The sequence below is a fragment of the Neovison vison genome, chromosome 1 (assembly GCF_020171115.1).
Source record: "Neovison vison isolate M4711 chromosome 1, ASM_NN_V1, whole genome shotgun sequence".
NCBI classification, from domain to species: Eukaryota; Metazoa; Chordata; class Mammalia; order Carnivora; family Mustelidae; genus Neogale; species Neogale vison.
In genome coordinates this window covers 29,420,927-29,443,903 of record NC_058091.1, presented here as the reverse complement: position 1 = coordinate 29,443,903, position 22,977 = coordinate 29,420,927, and the positions used below count along the sequence as shown (strand labels likewise).

General features: G+C 30.8%; 1 protein-coding gene across 4 annotated transcripts in view; it reads left to right on the top strand.

Annotated features, from left to right (window-relative positions):
• GRIK2 (glutamate ionotropic receptor kainate type subunit 2) overlaps positions 1 to 22,977 on the top strand; it is a 641,671-nt gene that overhangs the window by 480,549 nt on the left and 138,145 nt on the right. The gene's annotated exons all lie outside the window — the stretch shown is intronic.

Genomic DNA, 22,977 nt, shown 5'->3' with positions numbered 1-22,977 from the left:
TTCATTATTTTTTCACCACACCCAGTGCTCATGCAAGCCGTGCTCTCTATAATACCCACCACCTGGTACCCCAACCTCCCAACCCCCCGCCACTTCAAACCCCTCAGACTGTTTTTCAGAGTCCATAGTCTCTCATGGTTCACCTCCCCTTCCAATTTACCCAAAATTCACCTCCCCTTCCAATTTACCCAAAAGCACATACCCTCCCCAATGTCCATAACCGAGTTTACTCTTTTTAATCAGAATCTAAAAGCAGTCCAAATCATTAGGACATAAAAAGTATTTCCTCATTTTGAAGATTTCTCTTGTGCCAGAGAACAAAATAATGTATTTTATTAGTTTGAACTAATAAATCAGTCGTAATAAAAAAACCAAAGTGGTGAAATTTAAAAGGAGGCTTTTTTTAATGAACCATGACTAATTAAAAATAAGCATTTTAACTATAAAAAGACTACAATTATTTTCCACATAAAATTTCTCATCTTTTTCACAAAATAAATTTAATGTATAACTACAAATATTTTTGGCACTATCATCAAAATTGAATATCAAGTATGAGGGTTATTTTTTTCAATTATATACGTTCTGAAAAATTTATTACTAAGGATGTTTATCCTTTCTTGAACTTATTCTTTTCTCAATGCAGTCGTGTATTTGTTCCTAGCAGTAAAAAAACACTTAGTTCATTCAATTAAAAAAGGAATGAAATCACTTCTGGAAGTAGCACAGTATTTTGATATATGTACTTTTTTATAGTTATACACAGATTTTTTTGATATTTACATATAAATGCCATAAAAATTTATAATTTTCTACCTAACTGGTTTAATATTAACACATGAGTCTTTCAGACAATTATCATTTGCATTGGGGTGAAATTTGTATTGGAACCATGTGTACATATAGCATTTGTAGCTGTATGGTAAATCATGTTATAATTTTGATTTGAAGTTTAAAGTTCTCCCCCAAAAAGAGAATTTGAAGTATGAAGTTCATAAATTTTTAGCTCCAGTTTTTTCCATGTCTTGTGAAGACAAAACAACATTTTCATTTTGAGCATCAGTTACATATATTTTTATAGTGACCAATACAAACCGTCCTGTTTTATATGCCTTCAGAGAAACAAGTTCAAGGAGTACAGTGTAAATAATTCAGTGGCTGGAGAACTCTACAGTCTGCCCACAGGCAGACAGAAAAATAAATACTCCAAAGTATAGAGAAAGCCTTTCTTGCTCTCTGCAGGTACACCTGCTCCTTCTTAATCAAATTAACGAAAGTTCCCAGGAAGGATAAAATCAGAACCGAGAGGTAAATGTCCTGAGACCATTCTGAGGCAATTGTGTAGGCATCAATCAAGCTGAGTTAAGTCTACTGTAGTTTCCAGGGGACCTTAGATAGAGACTATTGAGTTACCTCAAATTCATATTAGGAATTTTAGATATTACTAATTTCCTGAGCCCAAATCTTCTGAGATTACATTCACTACCAAATACTTAACATCTGAATTCTTTTCCAGCTGAAAAGTACATTTGCAAATAGAGGCATGTGGATTGGTTATGCACTCATCTAATTTTCAAAATATTTCTTTAACTCTCAGTTTGATAAACCATCCAACAAAATAACAATATAACACCTGTGTAATTATTGTAACCTGTACTAATTTTAGTCAGAATGGATAAACCCATGTCATTTTTGAGAACATAACATTAGCTTGTGTGCCATTTTTTAGTGTCATTAAATTCTGGAATACTACTGTTATATTTTATTAATAGTTATTATATGAATGAATTTGAAAGTGATTTTTTTCCAATTTATTTATTTTCAGAAAAACAGTATTCATTATTTTTTCACCACACTCAGTGCTCCATGCAAGCTGTGCCCTCTATAATACCCACCACCTGGTACCCCAACCTCCCACTTGAAAGTGATTCTATTTCAACATCTTATTCAACACTGTGAGAACAGTCTCATACAATTTCAAAAATTAAGTATAATATATTCATTTATGGATGAAAGAACATATATTCTATTAAATAATAAATAATGTTGGATAGCCTATATTAAGTAATAAATAATATTAGGTATCTTGGTAAATATGCATAATATGAAAATAGATTATTTGCAGATTGTCTTAGATATATTTTGTTCAATTCCCAATATTAAAATAATCTTGTATAAATATTACTAAATTGAAAACAGCACACTAAAAACTCAGATTAAAAGAAAATTAGAAAATTTCTTTTTTTTAAGAAAACTTTTGAATAGAATTCATTTAACTTCTAAACTGAAACACCAAAGCCAAATTAATTATAAAATTGAAATCTTCTTCACTGCGATAAGAAAAATCCACTCTGGTATGTATTGAACTCTTGTTACCATGAAAGCAGTTCATGATGGGCAAATGCAGACAAAATGGCCATGTTTCAATTGTAGAACTTAATTACCTTCCTAATTTAAATGGTATTATGATATTTGTTATCAATTCATAATAAATGTAGTATTTTGATTTTTAACATATGCATGAAGACTATATCTTATGTCGTGTAGAGATCACTGATGAATTTAATAACATTATTACTGATATCAAAATAAATATGGCATTTTATTTATCTTTATATTTTTTGTCTTTATCTCCATAATGATCATGGAAAAAAAGAAAGGCAAATTACATTTAAAAAATTCTCAGATATATGTTTCCTTCTCACTGAAAAGCACAAAGTACTAAATACCATGCCAACAACAAAATTTTATAATAAAGTACTGATCATAATTGTTGGAATTTATTTTTTCTAAACTTAAATTTAAAAGTAGATTATTATTGTGATGCCGTTTGGGTGGCTCAGTCATTAAGCCTCTGCCTTTGGCTCAGATCATGATACCAGGGTCCTGGGATGGAGCCCCACCTTGGGCTCCCTACTCAATGGGAAGCCTGCTTCACCCTCACCCACTCCCCCTGCTTATGTTCCCTCTGTCACTGTCTCTCTCTGTCGAAAAAATAAAAGGAATCTTCAAAAAAAATTTAAAAAAAAATAAAAATTTCCCTTCACCCTTATATATAAGAAAAAGATTTATCTAACAAATACTTAACATGTTTTAAGTTTTTTTTTTTTTTTTAACCAGTATTAAGAGATATGTGGTCTTATTTGTCTTGGTATGTTTTTATAATCTATGGTCTCTTGCAAACACTTGCATTATTGTTTATAGCATAATGACATAATCAGCATGCTTATCTGAATTAGTGGAAAACTATTATTTGACAGTAAGGATGAGCCTGAGGCTTGGCATTCTGGACATGGAATGGCCTTATCCTGGATATCCTAACCATAGCTCTTGGCTGACAGAGAAGTAGGAAGAAATCTTGTACATAACAATCTTGTACTTAATCATACTTGTCCCTAAGCCTTTTCCCTCTCTCTTTATATTATATTTTCTTTTGACCTAAGTGTATTAGTATAGAGATACCAGTTAGTCATATAAAGAGTCTGGTTAGGACATCCACCCTTTATACTCAGAAGGAGACGTATTTTTCACCTTGCTTCAAATATTTCCCTTATTAAACAACAGATAATATTGACGCAGTAGATGCTATTTATAAAATGAGTCAATTTAAATGTCCATAATGTTGGAGTTTCTTGGGGTTTTTTGTTTTTTGTTTTTTTGTTTTTGTTTTTTCCTTTTAACAGAGCTATTTTGAAATTCAGCATGTAAATCTTGGTCTAGGGTTCTTAGTAGAGGTAAATAACTGAGGACCAAACTTAAAAGAAGAGCACAATGCTATCCACATTTCCCTCCAACAGGATTGATGGAACCTTAGTAATAATTCACTAAGCTTATAATAATATTGCATATTTTATTCTGAGATTGACATTTTAAAATTAAATACAAATAAACTAGAGAAGAAAAGTAATACTATATAAGGTTTTTTTTTTAGTAAGAATATTATTACAGAGAAATTTCTCAGGTTACTTAAATAAATAAGTGAATATGATCAAATATAGGAAAAAGAGGAAAAGAAGGCAAGTGATATTGACTAACCTGGCTTTCTTATCAAAGATAACAAATCAAAGAATATTCAGTGTGTTAAGTACATAACATTAGTTTTTCTGAGTTAAAAAGAATATAGGAGTTTCTTGTACGTTGTGGGGTTGAATAACTTTGCGTGATTTTTTAGAATATAGAATATCATCTATTGTATTATTGGATTAGAGAGTAGGAGCTGGTCTCCCTAGAATTTGCTCAAGGGTTTATTAATACAGTGACCATTTTCACATTTTCACAGTAATGTGGTCTGCGGTCACAAGATGACAAGGCTATTGCCTTACTAAAAGTTCTACTTATAAAAATTTTCTGTATTTCTCTTGGTACTCAGAGGTAAAGATGTTCTAAACACAGTGTTTTTGATGGTTTAACTGAGTGTAGAAAACCATATCCCAAGTGCTTGCATAAACAGCTTTGATCTAGGCTCCTGTCTAGCGTGCAACAGCTTTTATATTCTTGTCACAGTGATGGGTGACATTTAATGTACAGCGAAGGGCAACAATGAATTATTATGCACTTGGAAATGGATAACTGTTTTGGTGGGATGTTCAGTGTTAAACTAATATGCTGTCAAAAAGACTGTTGTCACAATGAAATGAAATGCCAATTTTGTTGTGTGCCTTTGCCACCAACTTGCCCACCTCTTACTAGAAAACCATTTCAGTTTTACCTTTCTATAACACAATTTTAGATAGATTTTTACTTTTTTAGTCATTTTGTTTACTTAAGTAAACTACAAGAAACCCTATTGGTTATTCCTCTTTCCATGTAACAATTTTCCTAGAATTTAATGAAAATTTGGCTTGAAATAGTGCTGTTTTGCTGGTGTGTCTTTCACACATATGAAAGTGATTATTAAAATTGATTATATTAACAACTACCTCAATTATGAACCTAAAAGTCACCATTGATTAAAACTAAATGCACTTTCAAACCACTTTTCCATAAGAAATGAGGTTGTATCTATATTACTAGTTTTTTTCTCACAAGTATTACTTGGTAAATATATTATAAAATAATTTAACTCTTTATTTGTAATGGTTCCAATGATGTTCATGGTTGTGAAACAGACATGGAGTCACCAACCCAGAAAAAAAAAAAATCCATTTGTATAATTAGTAGAACCAGACTAATTGAAAGTAAGTTGAATTGGTGACTTCTTTTCAGCTTATGGAGAATATAATATCTAGATAATTAAGGCAGTGGAGATTTTGACTAAAATTATCTACATACGAAAAAGAACAAAACCTCAAGCATGACATATTTTTCACCTCTTAGTTTCATAATTATGAGAGACATTTACAAGAATAAAGATTTAAAAATAATTGAGTGAGAAAAAAACAATTTAAAATTGAAGTGATTTTTTTGGGGGGTAGTCTTCTGTGAGCAAATACTTGTTGGCATTTTCTTTTAGATGGTTGATTGTGCTTGAATATATTTTAGAAGTTTTGATCTCCTTTCCAAAATTATTTTTTGACATAATTTTTTTTGATAGGGCAAAAGTAAATACAAGCACAAAAGTGGAATTCTGATAGTCCATTTTTATTTTTCATACACTGTGGATAAATTATTTGCCTCTTTGTCTTTCCTCACCTCCATCACCAAATTGAATTGGAAGACTTATAGAGGCGAAAAAGCTGTCTGTTTAGCCATTGCAAGTGTGTTCACTCTATAAATATATTGGCCAATGAGCTTCTGAGAACTATAATTTGTTTCAATTTAGGAGTTCCACAGTATCTAGCTCAGTAAATAACAGATACAAATTTTAATAAATTGTATATAGAGGCATGTTCAGAATCTCAGGAACGTTAAAATCTTGAAGATGAATGTTTATTAACTTATTATATTTGCTAACAAAAAAGATACCTCTGTTTTTAATGAATCCTTTATGGAATATGTAATTTTTTTTTATACACACGCACAGACGCACACACAGACATCCTGTTGAGAAATGGTGGTCTTGTAAGAAATTACTTTTTTTTCTTTGAAAGATTTGGAAAAGCAGTGTAGTGTCATCTTCAACAGTTGCCCCCAAGTCTCATACATTTCTTATTAGCTAATTCAGATTGAAACGCTAATAAGAACGATACTGTGAATGGTTATTTCTCTTACTCTATTCTTTTTCTTTCCTTGTTTTAGGGTTCTCTTTTTAACCATAAGAAAGAAATTCTTTGAGATGACTCTTAAGAACCAACAAGATAAAGAGAACCAAGTATTTTTTATCAAGTTGATACACTTACTCTTCCCTATTTTGCAATCTCTGGATAGCTACCTCTTCCATAGCTACAGGGTACTGTGAATTCCTTGTTAAGAAGCCATTTTCCCAGCTTGTTTTTTGTGTATTAATTCTCAAAACAATATTGTGTTCCTGCTTGTCTATAGTCCCCAGAAAAATAGTCCCCTCAGACATTGGGGGGTTCTCAGTCACCTAATAAAGGTGTTTAAAATCTGAAATTAGGAAATACACACACACACACACACACACACACAATATCTATCTATATAGTATATTTATATACTACATATGAGTATGAGTGGATACATATATATCCACTCATACTCATATATAAACATATATTGTTATATACATATATGTATATACATATATGTATATACATGTATATATACACACACATATAAACATAACACATATATAAACATATAATGTGTGTGTATGTATGTCTTTGCTCAATGATTGAGGGTATTCTGTTAAAACAAAAAAAGAGGTGTCTTGAAAAATATAGAGAAATAGGTCAATTTTTTTTAGTAATTTTTTTTTAATAGTAAAAATTTAATAGTAAGCTTGACACCTAAATTAGTAACATTTTTACCTGGATAAAGCTGTTCTTTTGCAATAGACTCTTTCCTATATAGTTTTGTACTGGGCTGGTGGGTTATGTGGAAGAAGTCATTGAGAAAGAAAAGGAAGGAAACTAATACAAACTGCATGTCAACAGTGGCCAGGTTTTATCTGAGAACCATGGAGAGATTAATTTATTAGTTTCTTTTTTTAGTAACTGTGTTTTTACATTTTGATGTAAGGAATGAATAGGAATATATAACCTCACTCCCTTACTCTTAGCAAATGAGGTTAGAAATATTTCGCTTTTGTTTAATGCTAGCATTCTACTTTTAAAATTCTAATTTATTATAGGGAGGAAGCTTTAAATAAAACAGATTTAGAAGAAAACAGAAAAGGAATTTATATCATTTGATTCCTTTGACTATCATGTTAAATTCACCTTTCATGTTTCCTTCTAAGATTTTAGAAAAAGCAAGAGCTTAGCTATCTTTTTAAGTAATATTTTTAAAAGAATCCCCTATAAAATATTTGTACTACATGTTAGCAGTATGTTGTTTTATAATACTTTGGAAGAATTACTTCAATTGCCACACTTAGGAAATATGTCTTTTTTCTTTAGATTTGCAAATCAGAAACCTTAAAAAATATTTCTAATCACTTAGGCACCTAAACAGGACACATTGGCAAGTCACACATGAACAGATTTGCCTCATAAACATATAAACCTATTTGCTTTCTAAGCCATTTCTCTAGGGACGCTTAGTTTCATCCCCTGAAAATTATTAGCTGCATATAGTCAAAGAATTCTACCACATTATGAACTTTTCTAGAGACCCAAATGCTATTGATTTTTTAATTATTTTTTATAATTCATAGATTCAGGAAAATATCATTAATATTAAATGAAAATGTATGGATGTAATTTTTAGTGGTAATTTATGACTTATTTCATCATGTTATGTAAAATAATACAATCTATCCAAATAATTAATGAGTAGGAGACACAGTGTCATCAACCAGTGTAACTTCATTCATTAGAGCATGTCACAGCACCTTAATTGCTATAATTTTTTACATTCCATTACATAATTACATCATTCAAGTAAAATTGTTTTCATATCAATCCTGTTGGGTATATATACATATATAGTTTTTAGGAAAAATATCATCTGTCTTTCAAATTGCTATAGGAATTTCAAGATTATATTTGAATAGTAAGTGCTTGTATATAAATAGAACTAGTAAAACAAATGACAATACAAACTATTCTATTGATTTTACAAAACCTATAGTTTTAAATAATTCTGGTTAACTCTTACATAAAGAGGACACTCTTAAAATGTGAAGTTATCTCTGCTAGAGATACTTTGGAGTTTTGTTTGGAAGCCCAGAAATTAACCTGACAAGCTTTATGACAAAAACCCTATTAATGAGGTCATTATGCACACCTGCATTTAAAACTATAGTATTTCTTTTTATTCTAATATATATTGGATGCAAACATAATTTTAGTTTTAATACTTTAAAAAATATGTAGAAGGTAACCCTCTCTGCCCTTCCCCAGCCTGGATATAACTTAGTTTCCTTTTATTCTTTATGAAAGATGTTTAATCTTAATTAATTATTTTAAAATATTTCCCATTTTCATGTGCCCTTGTCTGACTACTCCTGAAATGATAAAATGAAGTGAATGGATTTATAATAGATTTTCCTATTAAATTAATGGACTTAATATTTGAAGCAAAGGTGAAATTGTAGGGTTTGAATGTTACTGGCATGATAAACATTATAAACAGAATAGGGCTACAACTGTCATCTAAGTTGGTTCAGAATATGCACCTGAATATTATTTTAACATAATAAAATTAGGTAAGTGTTTCCCTGCTTCCCTTACTATTACTGGTACTGAGAAAGCGGGTGTTGGGAGGTGTGTTTCAATATGAATTTAGCAATTCAGTACACTGACTGAAGATATGTTTTGGAATGGTATTACTAAAGTGAGATTTCAAAAAAATGGTGAAAATTTTTATTGTAGAAGGAGATACAAAATCAATATTCACATTAAGGAAATGTATGTTGATTTTGTTTTTTTTTTTTCATATCACTACAATTTTCAATTAGGGCTTCAAATTTTCTCAATCATGAAGATGTTAAAAAATATATTTAAAATATTCCTTCTGTCCCAAATTTAAAACATTCATGTTGATATTTCTTAATTCAGATATTTGAGTTGAAAGCAAAAATAGTGAATGCTTTCCAAACATACTTCAGTTGTTTTAGATACTAAACTGCATATGAAGTGCATACACTTATTTTTAAATATTTTATTGGTTTATTGGATACAATACAGTATAATTTAAGAAGATATTTATTTGGGAAAAAAGAAAGCCCAAAAGTCATTAAACCTCATGAAACTTATTAAAATTAATTTTATAGTTAAAAATTCAATGAGGAAAAAAAGCCTAAAGTGCCTTATATGTTCATGGTAGCTGGTTTGATGTTTTTTTATAATCCAGATATTTGCATATTAGCTAAATCAATTTAAACATCCAAGTGATGTTAGAAAATCAGATGCTACCTTTTCAATGCTAGCTTCAGGTTCTTGTTGATAACATCATTTATGTATTGAGCATCCATTTTTCTAAAAGTATAATCTGTTTCATTTTCCAGTATTAGAAACCACTTAACCATCTGACTGATCTAAGACAGTCTGCCTTGAGCTTTTAATACTGGACTTACTGCTCAAAAATACTTAGCAAGTGTGTTGTAAGCTAAACACTTCTGATATTTAAGTCTAAGAAAGAATTCTTTTAAATATATATTATGTTCCAACCAATTTAAAAACAAACTGTTTTCTAATGTTTGTTTCTTCACTTGCAAACAAATAGCTATGTTGGTAAGAAATTATTGATAGGACAAATCTATGCTTTCTTGCATGCAATGTTGCTATGTGGGATATTTTCCTTATTGTTCCCAATTTAAAGCCACTCTTAATTTAATCTGGACAATTAGGTTTTTTAAAAATTGCATTAGTAGCTATTTAATGAAATTATGTAAAATCTACTGCATACTTAAAAAATAGATTCCAGTTAAGTGTAGAGTTATGTATTTTTATTTTACCTTTGTAAAATTAAATCCGAATCTTAGGGCAACCAAAATAATGCCTTTCCTTCAGAAGTCTTAAAATGATCAGCAGACGATTTTAATAAGGACTTTTTTATTCCATAACAATAAAAACAATCCTGGGAAATTTAAAATTTGGATGAATTACAGTATACCATTATGAATTTTAAAAAATCACTTAGGATTAAAAATAGGTCATAAGGATCTAAAATCAGCCTATTGTTGAACTTAATTTCCTATGTCAAATACAAATTTTAAATGGGAATTGAGACGAAGTCTTACATTTTGAAAACACATTATTATTTCTAGTTATACATCTATAGCTAATAGTAATGTTTATTTTTCCTCAAGATTATATTTTTAACAAAAATTGATCACAGTTTAAATTTGCCGTTAATAAATTTACAAATTAGTGAAACTGATCATTGTTACCATCTCATTAAACCCTTTCAACCCATTTAGATCTACTAAATAATATGTTCAATAGCATATTATTGTAGCATTCATATACAGATAATCCTTGTACTTCATTCTGTGTAAATCTGATGACTTTATGGTACTAAAGCTGCAATTAAACAATGCTAAGGTTAATTAGTGAGCGACATATGGCATGACAATTTAATATAATGGTGTATATTGTTCAGTGATGTGATGGTTCTGGCTTAGCAACTGCTATAGCAAGGAGAGAATCTGATTTGCAGCAATAGACAATTTCTGTGATATAAATATTACCAGTACAACTAGTATTGAGCTACCAATGGAATCTTACTGAATCCAGAGTTGGAGAGATAGGTGCAAAATTATGAGATTGCTCTGGAATACTGCTAATTTATAACATATGGAAATAAAAGGATAAGCATAGATCGTAAAAGTGAATAGCAGGTAGCCCAGTGGATTTGCTTGCACAGATACTTGGGGTGTGTCAGAAAAATATGTGGATGGTAATGGCAATGTGATGGGGCCTTGAAAGTTTCACAAAATTACAGAGTTGGATTTTTATTAATACCATTAGAAACTTTAAAGTAATTCTAAACTTAAAGAAAATACCAATTAATCCTTTCATTCATGAAAATAATTTGATATCTAAAAATGAGCATGACTATTTTTGAAGTCAACTGCATATTAAAGTTTCTAGGGAAAAGAAAAGAAAAAATACACTAAGAAAAACTTTAGCTAAGAGAAAATCTCATGGAATGAGTCCTTGTGGATTCTGGTATTTTTTGAATTATTGAGATGTTATCATTAAACTTGGAATCTTCAACTCTTTACATAGAAAGTTTTTAACTATGAAGTGGTTTTCCTTGCTTACAATATTTTAATCAGAAATACTGAAAGGAATAAAGTTGTCCAAGATCATTCAGTAATAATATTTTATACATGAATTGATGTCCCCTGAAATTTCAGTAATAGGCTTAGAGCCTATGTTAGTAGGGATAGTTTCACATGTAGGTAATAGAAAACCTGACTACATAGTTATTAAATAAATAGGAGGTTTGCTGTTCTCATGGAGGCTAAAGGTGGGCAGGGCAAGATTGAAACCACTGCTGAAAGGTGATGTTGAGAAGCTTGGCACCTTCTATGTGTGTGCTACACTGTTACTAGACTGAGCCTTTTATCTTCAAGACTGCAAAATGGTCACTGCAATGCCAGGCATCCTATCTGTGACTCAGGCAGGCAGAAGGTAGAAAAGAGAAGCAAAAGACAAAAAAGACAGCGCCTTTGCCTCAGAAAGGAAAAGCGTTCTCTTCTCAACATCTTATTGGCTAGAATTATTTTACTTCCTAGATGCAAAAGAGGATGTGGATATGTTTCTTTTATCTGGGTATTTTGCCACCTCAGTTCTTTTTTAAGTAGGAAATATGTTATCAGATATGAATTAGGGTTTATTATATTGTGAACAATTCTCTCACATTTCTTATTTTAAATGTACACTTCTGAAGTTTTCTTTCTCCCCTTTTCTCATCTGTTATCAAGGTGCCTGTTTCTAAGTAGCCTGACTCCTTCCTGTTTGTAATTTTCAACTGGCATTCTCTTTAAAACAAGTCAATGATGCTTGTTTAAAAATATAAGAAAAGTAAGTGTAGATATTTCATACATTAGAGGTATATTCTACTTCCTTTCTGGTCACTTTTCTTTTTGCACACCCACCATTTCTAGAATATTGACTGTAGTCTTAAGATAAGAATTTACAAAATTAGTTTTGCACAGGAAGTAGGAATTGTTATTCTAATATTATCTTAATTGATGCTATCAAAATATAAATTTTCAATCCCATAGAAGGCAATTCTGGCTTATTTTTGATGTGGAATATCCAATACATCAATGTTTTCCCTAACTTTTATAAAGCAATGAAGAAGTTGGTGCAAAAAATTGTTAAATGTGGTAGGCTCCATAATACTTTTATAAGATACATGTATGATAACATATCACAGGGCGGTATTTACAAAACATCAAAAACTAAACTGTTTCTAGGGAGGAAAAATGAACCCAAGATAGTTCTATGATCAAAGAAAGTCAGGAGAACTTTGTACTAGATCTTCCTCTTGAAAATTCACTATTAGAAGATTAAAGGCTCTGAAAAGCCCTGCAGTAAAGAAATTTGGGTATGTTTGTTTAACTCTGCATTTTCTAGACATTTTTGGCCATGAGACATTCTTTCCTCTTTATTAAAAAATAAAATAGTGTATGCGGAAAGTTTTATTTCAGTTATGGAATTTAAAAAATTAACTTTCATTTAAAAATGCCTGGTCTCAGGACAACTCATTATTATTTATTTGTGAATTTGGTTATAAAATCAAGATTTGTTACTGTCGAAAAGACAGTCACTGAATATTTTAAAAATTCCCTACATTTACTGAAAGTTTGAAAAGAATTAGATATTTGGAAAAAGCAAAAGACCTTATTTTGGAATAATGATAAACCCAGCAATAAAGCTTTCTTCATACTGACTTCATACTGATTTGAGAGCAAGCACATGGCTTAAATAAATTCCAGTTTTATTGATAATTTTACCTTATTCGTTAAAGGAAGGAGTATTTTATAAAATGGTTGATACTTTATTTTGTATTTACTGTAATGATGAAATTAGTTATCTGTTCTATAAATTATCAACATTCTAGTATATAAATTATGTAGATTTTTAATCTTATATATATTTTGAAGCTACATATTTTATGAGGTGGTAATCTTTTCTGTTAGCGCCATATTTGTCTACCTTATGGCCCACACTCTGTAATCAGGGCTGAAGGAGGGCACTGCATTTTAAATCTCATTTACATATTGGACAACATCAAATGATAGTTATTAATGTTCTAGTTCTACACAGAGTGCAAGTAGCATAAGTGCAAAAAGCCAGAAAATAAGCATATTCAACACTCATGTAAGCCCAGAGTGTCTAAAACTCAATTATAGTGATATTAAAACAGCCTGTTTAGGGACAACCAGCATTTTTCTCTCCATGCTTCTAGTTTGTTCATCTTCTGCAGGTTAGACAGGTAGCAATTTTGAATGGCTCATCTTAAAATGAATGCAATTATCAAAGGATTTTATGGTCCATCCTGCAAGGCAGTCGCTCATTTTAATCTTTTGTTTGCAGCCTTCCAGCTCCTCTTACACATTCTCATTTGTAGTTAATGGAAAGTATTATGGCTTAGGTCTTAGCCTATTGCAAATAAAAAATGCTGTTAGATAAAAGCTTCATAAATGGCAGCCACTCTTTCTCAAATTTAGACCAAGTGTTGCTTAATTCTTTCTTAGAATCAATGAAGGTATATTATTTATTTCTTTGTGATCACAAGATAATATGCACTCAGAGTGTTTGTTGTCAATGATCATGGCTTATAACAAGATTGAGATTATATAAAGTCTCATTGAGTCCTAAATGATAATACATCATGATTTTTGTTGTTGTTGTTCATTGTTTGAAATTTATTCCAGCTAGGTCTATCAGTTCTCTCTCTTTCTCTCCCTGTCCGCCCATCAACATATCAGTAAGTATTAGCTCTATAAATCACAATATAATAAATATATCTCCTTATGTGTTTCCCGTTCATAAAACCCAATATATATTTGAGATAACCTGCTAAGAAACTATACTTAAGCTATTTCAGAAATATAAAGATAGAATTTGTATTTTTCAAGTTTGCTTGAGTAAAAAAGTATTACATAAGACAGTTACAGTTATGCAGATGAACATTCTGGATGGTAAAAAAGATTTTTAGTACAAAACACAGCAACTGGAGACAATAAGTCAGCTCCTTGATTCAAATATGAAAACCTATTCAGAAATTCTATTGTAAAATAAAATATACACAAAATATTGTTTCAAAAATCCAGTTTGTTAGAAAAGCTGTATATATGTTTTCCTTTTTCTTTTTAACCAGGGTATTGGAAAGGAATTTTGTGCAGAAGGCTTTCCTACAGATGCTTTAGCTTTTGAATTTTACCCAGAAAGCAAAATTTTGGGTATGTTTCTGTGTCTTTTTTAAACCCTAGGGCTAAGGCCATAAACTCCAGAGACTTAAATCCATCCTCCAATTTTTGACCACCCACTATTTCTAGAATATTGGCTAAGCAATGTGGAAAAATGCACACTTAATATGTGTTCAGTCTATATGGAAGGATTTAAAATTTAACATTCCAAAAGGACAAATATACATAGTAAGCTACGAGATAGTAAGAAATTAGTCCATCCAGAGACTGTACTCTAAAAGGCATAAAAGGTGAGGCACATTCCAAAAATGCACAGCATCTGCACTGTAGGCTCAAGAAGTTAGAAAAGAATAAGTGGTGTTTTGGTGTTAAGCATTGCCTATAGAAGATGTCTGTAGAAGATATGATTGTCTGTAACCACATGCTAGACTTCAACAAACAACGATTATATTTGAGTCTCTGGCTCTATGAACCACCTGTTACCTACCTGAGATTTGATTTATTGGCCCAATAAATATTAGTGACTGTGTTAGTCCTCGCTAGGAGGTGGTAGCATAATGAACAACAACACATTGCTTTTGATTGTTATTTTTCCCTCATTTATTGTTTTAAAAACCAAACACTTGTATACTCATCAAGTTATGAACAGTGGCACAAAGCATCATGAACAAAGCAATAAAATGACTATCTTAAAACGCTTGCTAAGAGTTTGCCAGAGACTTAAGTATAAAGAAAATGTCACAATATAAAAATATTAAGAAATTTAGTTCAGATATATATGTAAATAAGACATTGGGACACAAGTGTGTCATTTTTATAGTACAAAGTCATAAACTCTTGAAAGACTTTAGAACAAATTAGATTAGTAGAATGACAGGAATTATCTGTGTCATTTAAATGCATGATGACATTTAGGAAAACAATTATATGTTTAATAAGAAGAAAAGTACAAACATCATTTTAAATAAAATAACCTTCTATAAAATCTGGGTCTGTCACCGGTAAACAAAACTTTAACATATAATCAGTAGAACTTCATGCCCATAAATGAAGACTTGGAAGTCTAAAGAAGTAAAGCAACCTGACAAAGGTCCGGTGGTTGATCACAGTTAATCAAAGAACTGGAACCAGAGTGTTAACAGCGTGCAGGGCCCCAGAGCACGAGGACAAAATTGAGGGACCTGTAAGCAGAACTCCACTTTTTCACAATTATAATTGAAGTTCAGAGTTTAAAATCTCAAACCCACAAGCCTTTAAGAGGTGGTATGGCTAGCAATTTGTTTTGCAGTTCTTAATAGAAATCTGTTTCCTGAAAAATTAATATTTTAGCTTATTATATTTTGGTTACTTTTTTCTTGCCCTAGAGGTTAACATGTTTCTAATATTTGACACATGACTATGGCATAAAGCAGGAGTTCTATCAGCTAGCATTAGGCAATAGGTTACATTTTAGCTTGTTACTTAGTCCTTCATTTGTTTTTGAGGTCATTAAATACATCACAATCAAATGCACATCTTTAATTGTGCCCAGGGCCATTGGAATTTTCTTCTCCTCCTCTCCCCACCTTCTTCTGCCTTCTTTGCTTTCCATTTAGTATAAAGAACACAATTCTGAATTTCTCCCCTCTTTCTTCCCTTCCTGACTTTCAGTCATTCATTGGTCAGAGCTTTTCAGCATCCTTTGATCACCTTTGCTTAGTCTTTTATTGTTTGCTCCAAAGAGTTGCTTGGTACAGTTCTAATTTAAAATCCTTTGACAATTTAATTTATTACATTATTTTTGGTTATTTTAAAATATCAACAAAATATACACAGCGAGGCTAGATTTCTCAGGAAATCTTTGTGTCACGTGCAGCTTCGTTGCATGCCAATATTTATTACGTTTGTTCTTTATTATCTTTCGTGTAGTTTTGAGGGTGTGTATGTGCCTTATCTAAGGTAATTGAAAAGAGGTAAGATTTTGTTTCCTCCAGTTGGCTTATTCCTTGATTATTATCTCTTTTCAGTATGTTTGAATATGACTTAAAGTATTAGCTATAACATGACATTTTTGTAAAGATTTCAAGAACTATAAGTCTGTGTTATCTCAGGAGAAGTCAGGGGAGGAGCACAAGAAAAATAGATAATAGGATTTAGTAGAAGTAACAAATAATTATATAAAAGGTATATAATAATTTATTGAATTCACTGTTATTCAATTAATACATTTGCATAACAGACTATATTTAACCAGAGAACATTCATTCAAGTAGAAGCATTCCTATGTAAAGACAGAGCTAAGAGAAAAAGATTATAAATGGAGACCTAACCTTCCCAAAATGTTGCAGATAGAGACCATGAAGGTAAATAAAATGAAACAACCATACTAATAGCATTATAAAATTATTTTGAAATGATAAGTTGATTATACATGATCCCCTTATTTTATACACAAGAAAATTGAGGCACTGACTGGTTAACAGACTTAATGGAATTCACAGAGGGAAAGACATAACAAGACTAGAATTAGTATCTAGAATATGCTTTAGAAATCAAAGTGCTCTCTTCAAAAAGATTATGAAGTATGTTTTAAATTATCAGTAAAACCAAATTCAAAGCTTAGAAGTTTATTAAATAACCCTGAGGTGTTACACAGGGGATAAAACACCACTAATAAGAATTTTATTGAATCATTGGCTCTGTCATAAATGCAGAAGGAATTTTGATGGTAAATGTCATGAGAAATTCTATTGAAGTACGTCAAATGATAAAATAACTTTTTATAAGCATGGTTATTGAGATAATGTCCTGAAAATCCCTATAAAGAGAGACAGGAAGTAGTAATTTAAATGTTTTCAATACATACTAAGATAGTTTCTGAATGAATGGAGAATTTTTGGATACTGAAGGAAGAGGATAATTTCTTTTATAAATAAGTTCATTTGGAATTTAGAAAAAGGTGCCCACTGCTAGAAGTTGGAACAGTCTCTGTTTAGCGAAGCAGATAGGCAAGCTTGAGATGAAAAAATATTTTGAGAAATTAAGGAACTGATAGCTCAGAGAAATGAACAGACACAGATGGACTTCTTGGCCTTCTTTCATGAGCACATTTCCTACTTTATTGGCTTGGGATAAGTAAATCTATTTAAAGAATCAAAATGCAGAGGAAAAATGCATCTTTTAGAAATGCTAAAATATGTTCTTTGCCTCTTTGAAAAAGTAAATATATACACGTGTGTGTATAAGTATGTGTTTATACACATACGTAAAAACACACATACACACACTATATATTAGCTCTCGTTGACCAGAAGTCAGTACTTAATTCCATAATAAGAAAAAACTCATTTATATAAACGTAATGTAAAGTAGCAGTGACGGAAGGATAAACAGTAGGATAAAATTGGAAATGCTTCGAGTTTTGAGAACACAAGCTAATATAAATGTTATAATATACTTAAGTTCTTATTTAATAAATATTCTACAAAAGTGTATATTCTAAAACCTCTTTTGTTATATACAGTTTAAAAACTTGGGCATTAAACAAAATCACTTAAAGTTACCTTTAGTATTTTGTGAGGAATAAGAGAAACATTGATCAGTGGTATATTTTTCTATATTAAAGAACAAAAGATACATACTGTAAGAACTACTTAGGTATGCAATCTGAAAAGTCCCCCACCAAACTCTGGATAAGAGATCAGATTTGTGGTTACCTGAGGCAGAATGTGGGGGCCAAGGGGACGGAAATTAGAGGAAAGTGATGGAAAGGTACAGACTTCCTATTATAAGATGAATCAGTACTAGGGATGTTACATGTAACATGATGACTATAGCTACCACTGCTGTATGATATACAGGAAAGTGGTTAAGAGAGTAAATCCTAAAAGTTCCCATCACAAGGAGAATATTTTTTTCTTTTTTCTTTTCTTCATTTCTTATTGAATCTGTATGAGAAGAGGGATATTAGCTGAACCTATTGTGGCAATCATTTCTCAATACATGTAAATCACACCATTGTGCTGTATGTCTTAGACTTATACAGTGGTGTGTGTCAATTATTACTCAATAAAACTGGAGGGGGGAAAGAATCTAAGAAGTGAAAAGAAGAAAAAGATGTGATTATAATCTAATGCATAACCATGTCATACACACTAGTTTAAAGTCATTATTTCCACTCTAAACTGTTACTTGCAAAGTGAAATACTGTAATTTCATGACTATTGACCAATATAATTCCATGCCATTTTTAAAGTCCACATAATCAGGAAATTGTTTTTGTTAAAAAAAAATAGTATAATTTAGAAAATCTTAATTTTTCCCTTAAATTATTAACTGCATTCTAAAATTTTACATTTGATATAGAAGGAAATTATACAAATAAAAATAATTTCATAGGTTAAAGTGATAGAGATTTCATGTCTTGATTTAAATTTTAGCAAATTTCCAATCTATTTTTACTGTTTACTACTATCTACTAATCTCTTTTTGAGTCATAAAACTGCAGCTCTTTGAATCATCTACTTTTCTATGTTTTTGTTAATCTAAGTAAGTGTTAGATAACTTTTTAAAGCTACTTCACAATTTCTTTATAAATTTGTCTGTCATGATTGTCAGTTGATTTGGTTGAATAAAATAGAAATACTGGAATCATTTATTGATTTTTAAGTATAAAGTGTCCTTTAAATATTAGCTTTCATGGTTAAAGATAACTAGTATTTCACTTTATCTTCCAGACCCCAAATTTCCAGTCTAGATTATACAGTTTGAGAAATTAAAGCCGCTTTCTTTGTGCATCCAATAAATCAAATATTGCATACTGGTTAGGTGATCACAGAGTCTGTGTGGGCTTTATAAAGATGCATCTAATTATATATGGTTGTATTTTGTACAACTTATTTCCTTCAACAAACGTTGCTTCGCTAAAGATGCAAAAATAAGAAAAATGTAGTGGAAATAAAATAAACATTCAAGTATAAAATTAGACATAGTTATTTTCTGACAATACAGGTGAAAGAAAAAGATTTTAGGGAACAACTGGACAATCTTGGTTTCAAACTTAATAAAATGATTAAGGCATGGACTTGAACAAATGAAATATATCTGCAACCTGAAATTCTCCCTCCTGTTTATTACCCACGACAAATCACAAGAAATCATTAAAATAATTGCATGATCATACTTTGCATAGACTTTAAAAATAATAGATACCCACATGTGATCTTCTAGATCAATAGAGCTTACTGTAATTTCTAAGATGGGAAGCAAGCTTTGGGAAATAGGTAAGGTTGGGTGGTGGGAAGATCTGCAGGGTTAAATTTTAAATGCAATTACAAACCTTGGTATTGATGGTGATGTTCACACGATGTCACATGTGTAAAAATAATTAAAATGACAAGCTTTCTTCCAAAAATATGTCAATTTTTAAATACTGGCACCAAACAGAGAATATCATTACAAGTTAGGGCTTGTTCCAATGTTAATAAAATAATTGCAGGAAATAATTCTTTTTCTGGTATTAAGGAAATATGCCAAATGCTATTTTTACTTTCTGATAATCAAACCACATAACAAGTCAAATCATTAATGTTTTCAGTTTTCTAAACCATTTGCACACAAATCCATTATTTTTTCCCCCATTTTTATAGTATTCAGATAATCCCTGTGGCTATGAATCAAAGTTGCTATGTACTGCTAGTACTAAGTTTTAACTAACTTTGTTCTAATATGAGGAACTTTTAATTCATATTTGCAAAAAGGAATTTTAATTGAATCAAAACCAATCTGTTTTACAGTGAAAGTAAAAGCTTTAAATGTATTAGTGATTCATGCATTAGAGCTTTGAAATTATTTAACCAAGTGCAAAATCCAGGCTAATCTAATGTTTGCTTTGTTTTGGCCATAAGTTAAAACATAACCGACACAATTTATTCTTCCAACCTTAAATTGATAAAGAGTTAGGAACTAAGTAGATAAAGTAGATTATCATCAATTCAAATCAAATTTAAACAGTCTGTAATTTTGTGAGGTGTTTTTGGTGGTAAATATGTAGCACATAACATGTACTTATAAATAAGGCACAAAGTTCTAATCATATTATATATTTTAGCATGTGGTATATTTAAATCATATGGCTTTCATATGTATTCCCTTTTTTTTTCCACTTGTAAAAATTACAGTGACTAGCTAGTAAAACATACTGTTTTTTAAATGTTAGATTTTACAATTTATCTTGAAATTGAAACAAATAAGATAGAACAATAAACAATGCTATAGACATCTTAACAAAATAATCAGATGATCTTACCCAAAGGGCTTCACAGTAAATACCATATACGCGTGCGCGCGTGCGCACACACACACACACACACACACACTCACACACACACACACAGTCGGTTTGGCTAGTATTTCTTCAAATAACTTTGTGCATTGTCAGATGTAATGGTTGTTTTTCCCTATAAGGCACTTACTTCACATATATGTGTAGTGGTCCTTTAGAGAGAGGCAGCTAATCACTGTATTTATGTTATTGCTTTTTTGTCACTGTAATTTAAATATAAGGGCTCTTTTATCTTCTGACAAGGTTATAGTAAATAAAGAAGAAATGAGCTAAAAAGGAGACACTAAACTGGAAAAAATCACAGCCAGTGGGTGGGGGGTGGGGGCATTAAACATACAAGGAAGATAGGAAGGAAAATAGAAGAAATAATTTATGCCTGTCTGGAGGTTAGAGCTACAGACAAGTACTTTAAATACAACTTCCTCACTCCCCAGCATGGGATGCCTGCCACAATCCAGAACCATCTGCCTCTTTGTATATGGGTGGAATGTTCAGACCTAATTGATTATTACATTTCATCAATAGATTCTTGATTTGTATTTATTTGGTTGAACAACATGTTTCATTATTGTAGCAAGAAGTGTCCTATCTCCTTTGTGTATATTCATATCTTTTTTGAAAATAAAATTTATTTTATTGATTGATTTTTGGTTTCAGGAGTAGAATTTAGTGATTATTCTTTCTGTATCTATGTCTCCATCACACACGCGCACACACACACACACACACACAATGTGTGTGTGTGTGTGTGTATAGCCACTAAGTAAACAAAAGAAAATCAACACATTTTGGTCCCAATGAAAAATTTTGAAAGCTAAACCATTTCCCAGTTCTCTAAAATATAATAGTAAGGAGTAAATGACAAATCTGCCTAAATTATGCTCTGGGAGTGATAAAGTTTTCTAAGTTCTTACTAGGGGCAAATATATACCACTATCTTCTTTTTCAATCATAACTTGAATCGGTATATTTAAAGAGATACTTAATTGCAGTATTTCATTAAATTTTTACAAGGACTTACAAATGTAAATTTTGTCCTGTTTATGCTGTTTAAGTAATTACCCATATAAATGAAATCTTGAATTGCCCATGTTAGAAGGAAGCTTTAGTGAAGCCCAGGGGCAGACTTCTCCCTCTACAGATCAAGAAAACTGAGGATGAAGAGAGGAGACGGGGTTGAGGGGAGGCACGACAGATGAGAATACTAATAGTAATGGAAAACACCTCTTGTGAATTATTTATTTATTCAACAATGGACACACATATATATTCTGTGCATACAAAGTACATTTGAAATTTAGAGCCTTCATGGATTTGTCTATATTTGATAGACAAAATATTTGAGGATGATAAAATTGAATGCAAAGTGACAAATTACTTTTTAGTATTTTTCTTAAGCTTTGCTCAAATTAATTCTTAAATTTTTGTGTATAACAGTGTCTACACACACATATATATTTTTTTATGCATAGGAAATACATTTTAAATTTAGAATCTTCATGGATTTGTCCATATTTGATGGACAAAATATTTGAGGTTGATAAAACTGAATGCCAATTGACTAATTTTTAGGTTTTTCTTTTATTTTGCTATGGGAAATCAACAGCATACTTTCAAAGTTGCAGAAGATAATGTTAAATAATGATGATTCTTTAAGGTGTTAATATACATAAGGTTTGTACTCTTGTTTCAGTGTCTTATAAATATTTCAATGAATAGTTTAATGTAATGTAAAGTAGAAAAGCACTAGCTATAATGAATGAAGGAAAGACCTATAAATATATATAAAATTTTCTTTAAAAGTTTAAGGAGTTCAGGATAAAAAAATATCTATCTTTAGAAATATAATAAAAAGTATCCAGGTAGATTTAGAGCATCTGCTGCCGGTTTAGAATGTTTTATTTTAGGAGATATTAAATTGAAATTAATCTAAACACTCCTTAAACTTTATAGGCAGTCATTATTTGTAACTCTTACATTTATTCATTTTAATATTTAAATATTGTTAGATAATTACATATTTTAACACTGACCTTCTTCTACCTTATCTTGAGTCTAACCCAATGGAACTCCTTATTCTTCAGAATCTGATATCAAAAGGAGCACAAACAATGGTCCCATCCAAGCTTTTCACAAAGCATTCTTTGTTCCATATTTAGAAATCATGACATTCAGGAAGTAGAGAGAACTTGAGAACATTTAATTGAGTACAAGAGAAATGAGCGAGGCAAACTGACTTGTCTTATTACACAATTAGAAA